Here is a 16,579-nt window from a genome sequence, read left to right as displayed (position 1 = left end):
AACTGACTACCTTATATGTTCATAGCCTTTTTGATGTGGGTGTGATCTGTGTGCACTCTAGGGGCGTGAACATGGTGTTTGATGTAGCAGATCAAGCCTGGCTACACTCCTCCCTTCTGACAATTGACACTTGGAAGAGAAGTAGCTATTGATTCTCCCTTTCAATGGGAAGAACCCCTTTTTTTTTTGTTGGGATTCTGCAGACTTGTAATTAAATACGCAAGTTGTTAGCCTTCATTAGAGGGCTGTGTAAAAACCTTGCTATCTAACCATTTAACCTAATGAAAGAACAGATTGTCACTCAAAAGGAAAGACTGACTGGACTGTCCTGTGCGTGCTATAGCAGAGTAGTCCGGCTTAACTTCAGGACGAAGGTACAATTAATCCCAGGAATACACAACGCTGGTATGCTAAAAATTGATACACTTTAGTTTAAGGTCACACATAAAATATTTAATGGGGAAAAATATTTCCTCTGTGCTCCAGTTACACAGAACAGCAGAGGGTAACTAAAAAACACTAAAGGGCCAGCTAAAGTCAAACTCACTCTTCCCTAAAATGTAAGTTTCATACCTGGTGGCAGAGTAAGTACATTGAGAGTTGCAGATGTAAGTTAAAGGGTGGACCCTAGACAATATTACACACAGTAATTACCATCCTATTCAGGATCCTAGGATACCACCCAGAACCTAGCACAGGTTTCCTACTACATTCGTGTCTGTGGAAGTGACCTGAAAGTGGCAGCTGGGCAACTAAGGCTGTAATTTTTTTCACCCGCTATACATTCTGCGATGAATCCTGCGGAGTCATCACTGATTCCCCGGTGTTGGTCTTCTCCCACATGGCCAGGGAACTAGGTGATATCATCGCACAATACTCCATAAAGATATTTCTGATGTTTGTTAATCTGCTTAGAATCACATGCTGTGCATAGGTCCGACATCCAGTGGTCACTGCGGAGTATTGCATTTTGTTTTTCGTAGTCGAAAAGGGGACGTCGACAAGGCGTGTCTGTAACACTATCCCTATAGTGACGTGCGTTGTACCCACAATCCCTCACGCGTCGAGGTCCCTCAGATTGTTTTTTTCCGCCCAGTTTCTGGTCGCCTTTCGCGGAGCTCCTAGAGAGACATTGCTATACTTAAACACGGACCTCGGTCCTTTTGTCATAACTTAATATACTGATAACGATCCCTCCCCCTCGACGTTAGCTGTGAAGCTGTTTCTCCGCCGAACTGATTTTCGACGGAGAGGAAGAGCGGAGGAGATCCTTCGGCGCTGCCGAACACATGGCCTGGCCTCGACGGCCAACTTACAGTAGGGAGAGTGGGGGTTAGAACTTTGTCTCTTCTCTTTGAGAATGTCTTTCTTTCTCCCTTTTCTTTCCCTTGGGGTTGTTATCGCCAGCTATTATTGCCTCAGCTATGGAGAGGACACCATTTAAGTTTTGCCCACGCTGCAGGGGCAAATATACTTGGAAAGATAAGCACAAGCTCTGTAATCGTTGCTTACCCCTCGATCACATAGAGAACAGCTGCGCAGCCTGCAAGCTCTTAAAACCCAGGACTCTTAAAGAACGTAGGGTTAAGAGGTGGGCGGACTACGCGATGTCGAAGTCAGTTTCCTCACCCGCTGCCGCTGTTACTGAAAGTGACGAGGAGTGCGATAACTCGACGTCCGTTACGGAAGTCATGAACCCCCAGAAGGAGCGCTCCCGCTCCTCGTCGTCCGTCCCCGGCCCCGACGGGCTCGGCTCACGCCCTGCTTATGGGGATGAACACCCCGGCGACAAGGACGCACACAAACCCCATAAGGCTAAACACACTACCCACGGCTCTTCTTCGTCGAGAACGAAGGATCCATCAGCGCCGAAGGGGACGCAGGGCACTCCGGCGTCTACCGCAGACCGTAAAGGTCACAAGCCCCACCCGCAAACGCAGCCGCGACCAGCGATTGGGCTTCCATCTAACACGGGCGCTACCCCAAAAACATCCGACGCAACGCTCCATAGAGCGACCGTCGAGGTACAACGCGCAACGCACACAACGTCGACACCAGAGCCCTCGACGGACAAAATCGTGGCCGAGAGCCTAGCGAGAATTGTCGCCGAGGAGAAACGTACGCGGACGACGAAACAAACGTCGAATACCGCGTCGAAAAAACACAAAAGTAGCCAGGAACTGCCCCTTTCTCCAAAGGACGCTTCCGAACTACCTGAAGGCTTTTCAGAAGGAGACGGGAACCTCTCGTCGACGTTGTGGGAGCGTTCGAAACGATTCGAGGGCGAAAACACTAATTTCCCCCCTCTAGACTATTCAGGGGTACCCCATGAGACCCTTGAAAGACTCCATTCTTGCATGGAGAAAATGGAAGGGTTTCTAGGAAACCAAGACCCACCCACTCACAAAAGACAAAGAGAATGGCCACAGGATGACCCTAGAGTCAAGATTCCTAGGCTGGTTGACCTCACTGAGGAGGAGCAATACCTCCAAGAAGATGAGGAGTGTTTGGGTGGAGAAGAAGAGGTAGAACTTGAGGAAGAGGGGTTCGAAGAAGATCCTTACACCACTGCTACAGGGTTTGAAGAGGATACATCTACCTCGCAGCCCTGGCATTCACCGTCAGTGCAGCCTTGGCAATCCCCATCAGTACATTCAGACCCTGAGGCCTTTCTCCCTTCTCCTCTCAAGGATTCACATGGGAACTCCTCTCCCATAGATGACCAACCTTCCCTCAATGCACTATTGCGCAAGGCAGCAGCGCATTTTGAGATTGATACAGGAGAAACGCTTCCAGACATTGACTTTGTAGAAAAAGTCATCAAAGAAAAAGCCCCTGTTAGCCAATCTATTCCACTCCTGGCTTCTATTAAAAGAAGAATTTCTCCTTCCCTTACTAACCCAGCTTTAGTAAGAGGGGTCAACCCTAGAATAGAAAAGCTCTTCAGCCCTTCATCCTCTGACCCTTTATACATCAGAGGACACTCTATTCCGGACTCCCTTGTGGTTTCCAACACAAGGAAAAGAGCAGGGGTGCCACTATCCACTAGTGAAGCACCTCCAGACAAAGAAGGCAAAAAACTCTACGCACTGGGGAAGAGAATCACGACCTCCGCCGCCTTCTCTACTAGAATTGCTAATAACAACTCACTTTTAGCTAGCTACGCAGATGCACAGTGGAACAAGCTGCGCAGCGAAGCAGAGGAAGCACCTGAACCTCTGCGTTCTCGCCTGCTAGCTATAATATCAGAGGGCACACTGGTAAACCAGGGCATCGTTAAAAACTCCCTAGATGCCGCAGAGACGGCTGGCCGCTCCCTAGTGCAGGGAATACTTCTCAAGCGCCACGTTTGGCTACGCAACTCAGGGTTTAAGCCCGAAACCCAAGCCTCCCTCATAAATAAACCCATTGAACAGACGCATCTGTTTGGGAAAGCAGTAGATGAGGCCCTAGAACATGCTAAAAAAGAGTTTGATACCATCAAGACTCTGGATCAAATTTCTAGGCCCCCTAACAGGCGAGGCTATGGTAATAAACGCTCCTTTCGTGGCCAAAGACAGCAGCAGAACCAACAACAACAATATTACTCTGGCTCCAACTGGCCCACTAACCAGGGTAACACCCAGTTCAGTCAAAGAGGCTGAGGTCGTGGCTCCAGCCCCAGAGGTTCTACGCCCAATACCAGCAAATGACCCGAAAATTCGGGTCCCCTCCCATGCATCACCGGTCGGGGACCGGCTAACATCGTTCCTTTCAGCATGGGAGGGAATCACGTCAGACCGTTGGGTATTATCCACCATAGCCCACGGATACTGCATCGAGTTCAACGGTTCCCCGAAGTACAAACCCCCACGAAACCGGCGCATGACACCGCAACACCTCTCCATTCTTCTTCAAGAGGTGGAAGAACTACTGAAGAAAGAAGCTATAGAGCCCGTCCCCCTATCACAGGTAACAGAAGGTATTTATTCAGTGTACTTCCTTGTACCCAAAAAGGACTTAACCATGCGCCCTGTATTAGATCTGCGCCCAGCGAACATATTTGTCAAACCCCAAAAATTTCGTATGGTGACCTTACAGGAGGTAATCCCACTGTTATCACAAGGGGATTACATGACAACACTGGACATGAAAGATGCATACTTTCATATTTTAATGTTGACATCGCACAGAAAATACCTCAGGTTCAAAATAGAGGACAGACACTACCAGTTCAGAGTACTACCCTTCGGGATAGCATCTGCACCAAGGGTATTCACGAAAGTACTGGCAGTGGCAGCGGCCCACCTGCGCAGATTATCCATCCCGGTATACCCTTACCTCGACGACTGGCTCATAACAGGGGATTCTTACGAAACATGCTTCTCCAATACCCAAAAGACCGTAGACCTTTTGTCCCAACTGGGCTTCTCCATCAACGAAAAGAAGTCCAGCTTAGACCCCAGCCAAACCAAACAATTCCTAGGGGCTCTAATTCAAACAAAGGACGGCCTCGTATTCCCCTCCAACGAGAGGGTCCAAAACATGCTGTTTCAGATCCCCCATTATGTAGCAGGCCGAAAGGTGACGGTACGCAAAGCAATGCGCTTGCTAGGGATGATGGCGTCATGTATTTATTTGGTACCTCACGCGCGCCTGCGCATGCGCCCAATGCAAGAGTGGCTCTACAGCCAGTGGTGTCAGGCCAGCGGACAATGGGACGATCTAGTGGTGGTCTCGCAGGCCTTGGTTCTCTCGCTGCGGTGGTGGACAAAAGAAAACCTGTTATTAGGGAAAACATTTGCGACACCCGCAGTGGAAGCCACTCTAACCACAGACGCATCCCTTACAGGATGGGGGGCTCACCTATCCCATCAGACGGCACACGGAGTGTGGACTCCGAGTTTAGCATCCAAGCATATAAACCTGCTGGAACTACTAGCGGTGTTCAAAGCACTGAAAGCCTTTCAGGAACACTTACAAGGAAAGACAGTGATGGTCCTCACAGACAGCACCACAGCCATGTACTACCTCAACAAGCAAGGGGGCACTCACTCTCCAGGACTGTCCAAGCTGTCCCAGAATATATGGAAGTGGGCTCTCAAACACAACATGTTCCTACTATCACAACATGTACCAGGGGAACTCAATCTGCTAGCAGACAAACTCAGCAGAGACTTCCCCCTGCCCGAAGAGTACGAATGGCAATTGCACGAAGACATCGTCTTAGACGTCTTCACGCAATGGGGATTCCCGGAGATAGACCTGTTCGCAACCCTGGAGAACTCACAATGCCAAAGTTACGCCTCCAGGTACCCCCAGAACCAGTCCAAGGGGAACGGTCTGTCGATTCAATGGTCAGGGAAATTTGTTTACGCCTTTCCCCCGACTCCCCTTCTCAACAAAGTGGTGCACAAGATGCACCAGGAGCAGGTTACCATGATACTAGTGGCCCCAATGTGGGCCCGGCAGCCATGGTTCGCTCACTTGATGGAGATGTCCCTATCTCCCCCAATGAAACTTCCCTGCCCGTACAACATGCTGTCACAAGACAAGGGCAGGACTCTGCATCCATGCCCTCAGACCATGAACTTAGCAGCCTGGCTCCTGAGATCATAGAATTTGGACATTTACAACTCCCACAGAGATGTATGGACATCCTCAGGGAAGCCAGAAAACCTAATACTCGACACTGCTATTCTAGCAAATGGAAAAGATTCGTTATCTGGTGTAGAGGTACTAGCATCAACCCAGTTGACTGCTCTCCTACTGACATTATTCTATACTTGACCCATTTACTGGATTCAGGTTTAGTGTTCAATTCCATTAAAGTCCACCTAGCGGCACTTTCTGCATACACCACTTCCCAACTTAGTGTCGTGGTGGAAGATACCAGTTATCAAAGCCTTCATGGAGGGGGTAAAGAGGATACACCCTCCGATAGCTAACCCAGCTCCCGGATGGGACTTAAATGTGGTACTTTCCAGACTCATGGGCCCTCCCTTCGAACCCATGCACAAGGCAACTCTTAAAGATATCACCCTTAAGACTGCTTTCCTAATAGCTATCACCTCCATTAGGAGAGTAAGTGAACTACAGGCTCTTTCTGTACTAGACCCCTTCGTAACAGTTCACAAAGATAAGGTGGTTCTACGCACACACCCAAGGTTTGCACCTAAATTCATCTCGAAATTTCATGTAAACCAAACTATAGAACTACCAACGTTCTTTCAAAACCCTTCCAGCTCGGGAGAAAAAAGTCTTCATACACTAGATGTACGCAGAGCTGTCATGTTCTACATGGAAAGAACCAGACCACTGAGAAAGACTAATCAGTTCTTTGTCTCGGTGGCAGCAGGAAGAGAAGGAGATGCGGTCTCAAAATCCACTATATCTAGATGGATTGTTCAATGCATCACTCTCTGTTACACTCTTGCTAAGAGAGAACTACCCTTCAAGCCAAGAGCACATTCCACTCAAGGCACTGGGGCTTCCATAGCATTCATTGCAAATGTTCCCCTTGAGTCCATCTGCAAAGCGGCTACCTGGAGTTCTGTGCACACCTTTACAAAACACTACTGTCTAGATGCACACTCTAGATCTGACTCCCAGGTGGGACAGGCAGTATTAAGACATCTTTTCTCTACTGTTCCTTCTCATAACCCACCGCCAGATTAACAAACATCAGAAGACAATGCATTACTTACCGTAAAAGCATTTCTGATGGTTGTATCTGCTTAGATTCACATGCGCCCACCCTTCCTCCCCGCTCGGATGGAAGGAACATAGACTTCCTTTTATATCTCTCTTTTCTGTACTCACTCACGTCTATAAGGCTCCCTCAGGGCAGAAAAATACAAACAGAGGGACCTCGACGCGTGAGGGATTGTGGGTACAACGCACGTCACTATAGGGATAGTGTTACAGACACGCCTTGTCGACGTCCCCTTTTCGACTACGAAAAACAAAATGCAATACTCCGCAGTGACCACTGGATGTCGGACCTATGCACAGCATGTGAATCTAAGCAGATACAACCATCAGAAATGCTTTTACGATAAGTAATGCATTGTCATATGCATTCACCATAGGTTCTTAAAATGCATTCAAATTAACACAGAAGGTAAGCAAAGTAAGTCAGTAAAGATGGAACCAAGTCTCAACTGTATTTCCCCAACTTCAGCAGTCCAATCCCTAAAAAGAATGGGGCCTTGTGCCCAAAATTCAGAGTAGCCACAGTGTTTCTCCCCAGAATGTAGTCTCTGTAGCCACGATATATTTTATTGGTGACTTCCAAGAAGATGGTCAACCAGGTCAATAGGTAAGTAAGTTGTGTGTATCCATCATGAGATACTACCCAGGTTCGCGACCCAAAAAACAGTGGATTGGAATGTTGGGATAAAAAGAGACTGGATCCTGATATCCTACGGAGGACACAGACAATTGCTTTGCGTATACTTACCCCGCTTACTCAGATTTTCCCAGATGACTTGATGGGTCGACTGTGGATCACTGGAGCTTGGATTTCCGGCTTTTGGTTCTATTAAGGAGCCTATCTACCACCTCTGCTGGGTATATCTCTAGCCTGTACACCACCCCAGAACTCGTTCAAATGTGGCAACCTGCTACACATCGATAATCTAAACTCTCGCTCTGCTGTCAAACACTCCCCTGACATCTGCCACCTCATCGAAGAACTTGACCTGGATGTCCTCGCTGTAACCGAGACATGGCTCACGGCCCGCTCTGTCACAAGTTTTGATGCTCTGTGTCCAGAACCAACCGACCTGGAGGTGGAGTAGCCTGGATCTTTCCGGAGTGGGTCCCTGCTTCTGTTATTCCTACACAAGCCTACTCCTCCTTTGAATGCCTGGTCTGCAGGCTCTCCATCTCTCTGGCTTCTCTGGCTGTGGCCACCATCTACAGGCCACCTGGCCAGGTTGTCCCCTCTCTACACCTCTCCCCACTCCTCTCACTTGGACTGACCACTTTCTGCTTTCCTCTCACCTGAAACTCTGTCCCAGAGGCAAAGCCCACCCCAGCACTGCCACCTACCTTCTCGGTCATTCGGCCCATGAAGCATGTCTCAGTGGATGCCTTTGCCTCTACCTTCTCTGCTCCTCCTACTGCTGCGGCTGGCTCACACTCTGACACCGCCCTCTCTAACCTGCATCTTTCTGTCTCCAACACTCTAGACATCCTTGCCCCTGTCATGAGAATCCGTCTGTAGCCTACCTCCGAGTGCAACTCTTGGTATGACTCCGACCATGCCGCCCTGAAACGCAAGTGCAGGGTGGCTCAGAGGAAGTCGAGAACTTCAGGCGCATCCTCTGACAAACTGGCCTGCCGCCTGCTCCTAAGGCAGTACAAAGAGACTGTCCTGTCCAAGAAGAGAGTCCACATCCATGACCGCGTCTCTGTGGCCTCTAACAACACGGCCAAACTCTTTCAAATCTGCAAGGATTGTGCTTGGGGAAAAGTGACGCTTCAGAAAGCACCAGCATAGCGCCTTCAACGCCGGCAGCTGCTAGACGATCCACAACAGAGCACCACGCACCAAAGGGCCAGCGCTCTCCATCAAGACTCTCTAGAGCACCGAGCATAGAAGGAACAGGGCACAGCCAGGACGCTGTGTGCTCCAAAGCAAAACTGCTCAGAACTCTTACACGGCAAAAGGACACAAGTGCATACAGCACAGTGCGCACAGCCAAACTGAACTTTAAAACCACCCTTTACAGACAATTATCTACGCCGCAAGGTGAAAGGACACTGATCCACGCCGCAGCAGGCCTGGGCTGGATATATACCACCACAGTCAGTGACGTAACTGACTCTACACCTATTGCGCCCCTGCTCAAGAAATAGCAGGATGGAGATCTTCTCTTCCCAATACACCAGGTGAGCGGCGACCACGAAAGTTGGTAACCCGGGGGTGGGGTGGAGGGAGGAGCCATAACCACCATGCTCATTAACGCAGTATTGTGTATCCCTTTTAGGATGACGCCCAGGGGTTCAGTTCCACCGGAGGTTCCTGACACAGACACCACACAGGAGGTTTCCTAGTGCCCCCGCAGAGCTAAGGTGAGCGTTACAGATGCGCCATTTCAACCTTTGCACTCTTGTCCTTTGAGACTGTTGACCTTCAAGATAGTTTTCTTGATTGCAGTTGCATCTGCTCGCAGAGTGAGCGAGTTGCAGGAACTTTCATCTAAGCCACCCTTTACTGTGTTCCACAGGGATAGGGTTGTACTGAGGGTACGTCCTTCCTTTCTGCCTAAGGAAGAGGAGAGACTCCCTAGATTGGACCCTAGGAGAGCTTTGAGTGTTTATATTTCTAGGATGTCCAGGCTCAGAGTGGACGACCAACGTTTTGTGGGGTACAGTGGACACCGATTGGGCCAGGCTGTTCCCAAACAGACCTTCTCCAGGTGGATTATCCTCCCCATTACTGAGTGCTACAGATTGGCTGGCAAAGACCCTCGTGAGGGTTTGCGAGCTCACTCTTCCAGGGGCGTGGCTACATCCACAGCCCTACAATGGGGAGTTCCTGTTAAAAGCATTTGTGATGCTGCAACGTGGTCTTCCATCCACACTCTAGTCAAGCATTACTCCCTGGATGCTTTCCATGGTCAAGATATGGCCTTTGGCAAAGCAGTGCTTTATTCTGCCATCTGATTGGGTAGTCTAAATTCTTCTCCCTCCTCCGTTCACTGATACTGCTTTGGGAGTCTGTCAAAGATATGGAATACGTTGGAGGACACAATCCATTCAAAGAACAAGTTACTTACCAACTGGTAACATTCTTTCGACTGGATGTTCATCCAGCGTGTTCCACATCACCCTCCTAGCCTGCCCCTCGGCAGAATTTCCTATGTTATTGCAGCTTGCTTTCACACAAGGCTATGTGCAGTCATGGAGGCTTGGTTATGGCACACGTTGTGGAGGGAAAAAACATGAACTGAAGCTACGGGCGCCATGCGTCCTACTTATAACATCCGATGACGTCACCCTCGACGGAAGCCTTCGAGGGACATCAACCCGATGCCATCGACGCAGGATGCCCTCTGCTGAAACATTTCCCAAGCAGCACAGCTGTGGACATTACATGTCAAAGATGTGGAATACGTTGGAGGAACATCCAATCGAAAGAACGTTACCAGTTGGTAAGTAACTTGTTCTTCTCGGGCCCTTTGCTCAGCTACCTCCTACTTTGTCAGGCACTTCTCCAGGCAGAGTGGGGGTAGATCTCTCTCCTCTGCAGGTGCCTTCCTCTGGAATGACCTCCCTGCCACTCTTGAACTTGAACCGGACCACCTGAAGTTCCGGAAGCAGCTCAAGACCTTCCTTTTCTCCTTTGCTTACGCTCTTTCCCTCACCTGCTGACCTACCAGTCTGCCGCACCAACTGGTTGCCTGGCTGTCCTCAGTCTCACTGGGTACCAGGCTCCTCCATGATCAGTCTCCCCTGCACTGTCTCTGGGCCTACCGCACATTTAGGGCTGTAACCGTAACATCTGCAGTCTCCTGCCTCCTTGCACTTACCCAGAGCTGCGCTGCCATGGATGCACTTGCTCAGAGCAATGCTGCCCTGATTGCACTTCCCCCTCCCTCACACATACCCCTCTCCCCCCACCCCTCTTACTCTTACGTCCCGTCCCCTTTCCTCCATACTGCACGGGCGTCCCTTCCAAGGAATGGGAGACGGGACCTTTTTCACCAGAAGAAATCTTCTTCCCCTTTACCTTTAGAGGCGCGCGGGGGTGTGGCCCTGGGAGCATGTGCTGCCCTGACTCCGCCCTCTGGCACCACACCTCAGTCCCCTTTTCCGCATTGACTGGAATGGGCCAAATTCACCAGCACTCCTGGGTTTGGCTTTGGCCATGTAATTCCACACGCAGATATCTTTTATCATATATTATCATACTCTGTCCTCAGGCGTCGCACTCCTCTCCTGCGCATGTGGACTTCCACGGGGTTCAGCAGGTGTCCACCCCGCGACGGGCTCTTCCCAACTTCAGACCACCACGCCCTCTGCCTACGTTGCCTTGGCCCAGACCACGGTTGGCAAGCTTGTACAGCCTGCGACGCCCTGTCATCTAGGTCCCTGAAGAGACTGGCCAGGTTGAGGGAGCTCTTCCAGAAGTTGCCTCCAGAGGACCTCAAGGACTCTGTCAAACACCGATCCAGGCCCAAAGTAGGGCCTCTATTCTCCATCGCACCCCACAAGGGAGACTCCTTTCCAAGGACTCGCTCGCGAGTGAGGGACCGCTCAGGTTCTTGTACCGGCACGTGCACCGAGGCTTCTCTAGCTACCGGCCTCCAGGCCGAGGGATCCTCCCGGTGACAGTGTTGAGGGACCGAAAGGTTCTTGTACCACCCGAGGGGCTACGTCCTTGAACCGACATTATGAGCAGCTTGACAAAATGGCCGTCGTGCCAAACATCCGCACCTGTCCGCCTTTCCAGGAATTCGGCGAGGAACTAGTGTCAAGGTGGGACTGGCCTCAACCAGGTACGTGGCCTGCAGCCTATCCCTCATTTGCGTAGTGCAGGTTCCCGCTGCATCCGTACGGGCAGGGCATGCAGCAGCTCCAGCAGCCTCCGGCTACCCTGTCTATATCCCCTACCACTCCTCCAGCCTGTTAAGACAGGTTCTTTGAGAGGTTCCTCGGGCTCATGAAGTCCCCTTGAATGGGGGGTATCCTCAGGGATGCCATCAGGGACCTGCTCCCTCCAATACTTCTGGCACCTCAGGCTCCTCTGCCAGCACCACTGGCCCCGGCACTACCTTTGCCCCTGGACCCCCAGCCAATTCCTCAGGTGGCACAGGACCTCATGGAGTCCACTGTGGCCCACATTGGCACCTCTGACCGTGCCATCTGTATCGCCACGTACATGAGAAAGACAGACTGGCTCTGTGCAATGAAATTCAACCTGGATGTCCAGGAACGCATTTTAGACCTGCCGTTCGAGAGGGAGGACCTATTCCACTCCACCACGGACGAGGAGCTGGGCATAAAGAAAAACCGCTCACAAACAGCCAAGTCTTTATCCATCCTGACAAAGACCACGCCCAAATCTTACACTGAGTCACAGTAGCAATCCGACAAGGGTCGTACGTACGGAGGGTGGCGCGGCTTCCAAGATCGGAGGTCCAGGCAGCCGTACCGCTCGCCTACTCCAAATCGGCGCAAGCAACAAAAAGGCAGAGGGGAATAAGGGCTTTTTCCAGTCTCCCCCCCCCCTCTTCCGCATCAGCCTCTGAGGGAAAGAAGGCATGACACGCCCCTCCGGGTCCACGTGTCTCCAGTGGAGGGCAGGCTTGCTCTCCACGCACATTTCTGGTGCCAGAATTTCAGACCCCTGGATCCTCTGTAGTATCCACGGGGTACCGCCTACCCAGCCCACCCTCTCCTCCCTCCTCCCCTCCCCTCCTCTCCCTCAAGTTGGGACAGCAACTCTTTTGGCAGAGGTCCGCTCGCTCGTAGAGAGCCATGCCGTGGAGGAAGTCCCGGCCTTCCAGCGATGCTTGGGCTTTTACTCCAGGATTTTCCCCATTCAGAAAAAGAACCAGGCTGGCCTGAGAGTTGTGCTGGACCTGTCCACCATCAACCTCTCCTTACCTCTACAAAAATTCAAGATGGTTACGCCAGCTCTTATAGCGGAGACATGGTGCAAGGGAGACTGGATGTCCTCCCTGGATCTGAAGGGCGCGTACCTACATGTCCTGATTTGGCAGCCTCATTGTTCTTTCCTACGGTTCAGGATCATGGGCTACCATTTCCAATACAAGGTCCTTCCTTTCAGCCTCAACTCGGACCCAGGGTCTTTACCAGACACGTACTGTGGCTGCCCTCCTCAGAGCTCAGGGCCTCCACATATACACATACCTCGACGAATGGCTCATCAGAGCTACATGCCCAGAAGCGGTTCACCACTCTTCCCATGCTCTTATGAACACACTGCACGATCTGGGCTTTTCGCCTAATCTTAAGAAGTCACATCTGCAGCCCACGCAGAATCTGACATTCTTGGGCCTCATCTGGGACACGCGCTCCAAGAAGGAGTTTGCTTCGGGGGACAAGATGATGCCCATCAGGAGGTCCTCCACTCACTTCCGCAGCAGAGAAGTGACCTCAGCCTGGTGGTACCAGCATCTCCTCGGTCTCTTGGCAGCAGTCCTATTAGCCGTCCCACACACAAGACTAAGGATGGCGGTATCATGGAACCAGGAGCGGGGCTCTCAATCCGAGAAGATCAGCGTTCCTCCATCTCTCCACCCAGACCTCCCATGGTGGGCCAGGGACTGCAACCTACGGACGAGCAAGCCCTTCCAGCCTCCCACCCCGCTGGTGACCATCACCATGGACTCCTCGCTCGAGAGCTGCAGAGCCACCCTGGACGATCTCTCGGTCCACGGCACCTGGACTCGACAGGAGCAGGAGTACCACATCAATTGGTTGGAGCTGAACGCCATCTGGCTAGCGCTCAGAGCATTCCTTCCACTTCTCAGGGGCAAGGTTGTCCTCATCCAGGCAGACCACTGGACCAGCATGTACTATGTCAACAAGCAGGGAGGCACCAGATCCCCTCCACAGTGCAGACTGGCAATCTGCATGTACCCGTGGGCCCTGGAAAACGACATCTACCTCATGACAGTCCACATTCTGGGGGAATCCAACCTGGAGGTGGACAGACTCGGCAGTTTGGGAGCAGACAATTACGAGTGGCAGCTAAACGACCTCGTTATTCAGGAGATCTTCAGCAGATGGGGCCTCCCCAGGTGGATCTCTTCGCCACCTGGCACAACAGGAAGTGCCCTCAGCCTGCCTCCTGGCAGGGAGAGGGCCCTGGCTCCCTGGGTGACACATTTCGGATTCAGTCGGACGGCATAACAGTGTACGTCTACCCGCCCACTCCGCTGATTCACAGAATGATTTGCAAGATCAAGGAGTCTCGCCAGCTCAAGATCATTCTAATAGTTCCATGGTTCTCGGAGCTGCTCATCCTCTGAGATGCCACTCATTCACCTTCCGACGGGTCCAGCACATCTTCTGGCGCAGCAAGGGGGCAGGGCCATCCAACCTGCGCCACAGAAACTAGCCCTCACAGCGTGGTTCCTGAGCAGGTAACGCTAGGGCACCTCAACCTCTCCCAGGCCAATCTGGAGATCATACAGGGCGCTAGGACCAAGGCTACCAGGGCCCAGTATAAACGTAAATGAATCAAGTTCTGCCACTGTGCAGAATCCAAGGAAATCGACCCCCTGGCATGTACTTTGGGCGACGTGCTCTCCTTCTCGGCGCACCTCGCCCACTCAGGCGTGCAGGTGGACACCTGCCGCACTTCCCTCGGGGCTTACAGGAACTCGGAGGAGGGGGTCTTCTCCTCCTCCAGTCCGATTGTCAAACATTTGACAGGGCTCGCAAGGCTCTACCCGCTCATCAAGAGGCCATATCCTGTGTGGGACCTGAACATAGTCTTGGGCGCCCTGGCGCACAAGCCTTTCGAGCCAATGGCTTCTGCTGACATCAGGCTGGTCACCATCAAGACAGCCTTACTGGTAGGCCTCACCTCGGTGCAGAGTCAGCGAGATCCAGGCGCTGGTCGCCTCAGAACCATATACTCAGAACCATATACTACCTTTCACAGAGACAAGGTAGTCCTGCGGACGCACCCAGCTTTTCTGCCTAAGGTGCCGTGTGCTTTCCATTTGATCGAGGAAATGGTCCCCCCTACATTTTTTGCTGATCCTAACGACGAGGCAGAGAGAGTTCTGCACTGCCTGGATGTCACCTGGGGCGTCTAAACCTACAAAGTTCCCAGGCGTCAAAAGACCCGTCGACTAGCCCGAAAAAAATTGCAAAGAGCTAAAAAATGAGCGAGTTAACTAAAAAAGCACGTTCCCAATACCCTATTAAAGGCCAGAACGTTGAAAAAACGTAAGTCTTAGACACCCCAGGTGGAAAAGGTTCAAGCTACTAAAAGCAGGGATTTCACTACCCCAGAGGTCACTCTTTCAGGGGCTATGCACCATAAGAAAACCCCTGTCCCAGAGCCCCCACCTAAACCTAATCCTGCTCCTCCTACTCCCTCTATATTGCCAAACTTCTCACAGTGGACCACAGAACAATTAGATTGAGTTATGAGAATGTCCTGTTTTATACATTTCTTTGACGACCACCCCGAGGTCCTCCCAATTTCCCACAGAGTGGGGCAGCAGCCACTCAACCCATTGCCAAGAAAACCCACCAAGACACCATGCAGGCTACCACCTAGGGTGAGACACTTATTACCTTACCACGCAAGGCTCCCAAGACCTTGCCACATACACAGACCCAGAGGACGAAGGGGGACATGGTGGACCTGGACCAATTTTATGACGATGACGAGGACGCATACATCATCCAGTCCCCAGATCACACCGACCCACCGGTGGCTGACTCCCCAGTAGACAATCAGTTGCAATACAATGACCTGCTCCTAAAGGCTGCAGAGCACTTCAAAATAGACACACAAGAAGCCCAAGTAGACAAGGACTTAGTTGAGGACATTCTTGGGGATAGAAAATCGCCAACTCAATTTATCCCCCTGTTATAATCGGTACAGACGCATCCAACCCTCTCTGCGGACAACCAATTTAACATGGACGGTCAACCCGCACATTGAGAAGATGTTCAGACCAGCCCTCTCAAACCCCTTCTACATTAGGGGGCAGTTTTACCCTGACTCTTTAGTAGTTACTATTACAAGAAAGAGGGTGGGAATCCCATTGGCCTCTGCCGAAGCACCACCTGACACAGAGTAAGAAAATCTACACCCTGGGCAGGAAGGTAGCTTCTTCCGCAGCATACCAGACAAGGATAGCTAATAACACCACGCTATTAGCCAGTTCTAATTGTCACAAGTGGTATGAAATCGCTCAACAGATAGTCGGTCCCAGAGCCCCTCAAAACACAGTTCTCACGCACCATCACAGAGGAGAAACAAGTAGCCAACTGCATCCTCAAAAACAACTACCCGATAGAATGTACTCCATCACACATTCTCCACTACATGCTCCACTTACTGGACTCCGTGCTAGTATTAAACTCCATCAAGGTTCCCCTGCGGCTCTATCTGCGTACATCACTTCTCAAAGCAAGGTGTCCTGGTGGAAAGTCCCGGTCATTCAGGAATTCATGGAGGGAATAAAAAGACTTTACCCTCCCATTTCAAACCCACCTCCAGGGTGGCACCTAAATGTGGTACTTGCAAAGCTCATAGGAGCCCCCCCCCCCCCGACCCTTTGAGCCTATGCACAAATCCAGCCTTAAATACCTCCCATATAAAACGGCTTTTCTGGTGGCTATCACCTCCACAAGAAGAGTCAGTGAACTACAAGCTTTGTCATTGCAAGACCCTTTCTTTGTTATCCACAAAGACAAGTTGGTACTAAGAACACACCCTATGTTTTCACCTAAGTACATATCTAATTTCCGTGTCAACCAGTCCATCAAACTACTAGTTTTCTTTCAAAACCCTTCAAGCTCAGCTGTGAAAAAACGACATGCAGTAGATGTAAGGAGGGCGGTCCTTTACTATGTAAACAAGACAAACTGT

At 51.1% G+C, this 16,579-nt stretch overlaps 1 protein-coding gene across 2 annotated transcripts in view; it reads left to right on the top strand.

The window, feature by feature from the left end:
- Positions 1-16,579, top strand: part of PIAS1 (protein inhibitor of activated STAT 1) — a 1,034,011-nt gene that overhangs the window by 994,750 nt on the left and 22,682 nt on the right. The window lies entirely within an intron of this gene.

This window comes from Ambystoma mexicanum, chromosome 11 (assembly GCF_040938575.1).
Source record: "Ambystoma mexicanum isolate Mex_15411 chromosome 11, UKY_AmexF1_1, whole genome shotgun sequence".
In the NCBI taxonomy this organism is placed as follows: domain Eukaryota; kingdom Metazoa; phylum Chordata; class Amphibia; order Caudata; family Ambystomatidae; genus Ambystoma; species Ambystoma mexicanum.
This window is presented reverse-complemented; position numbering and strand designations above follow the sequence as displayed.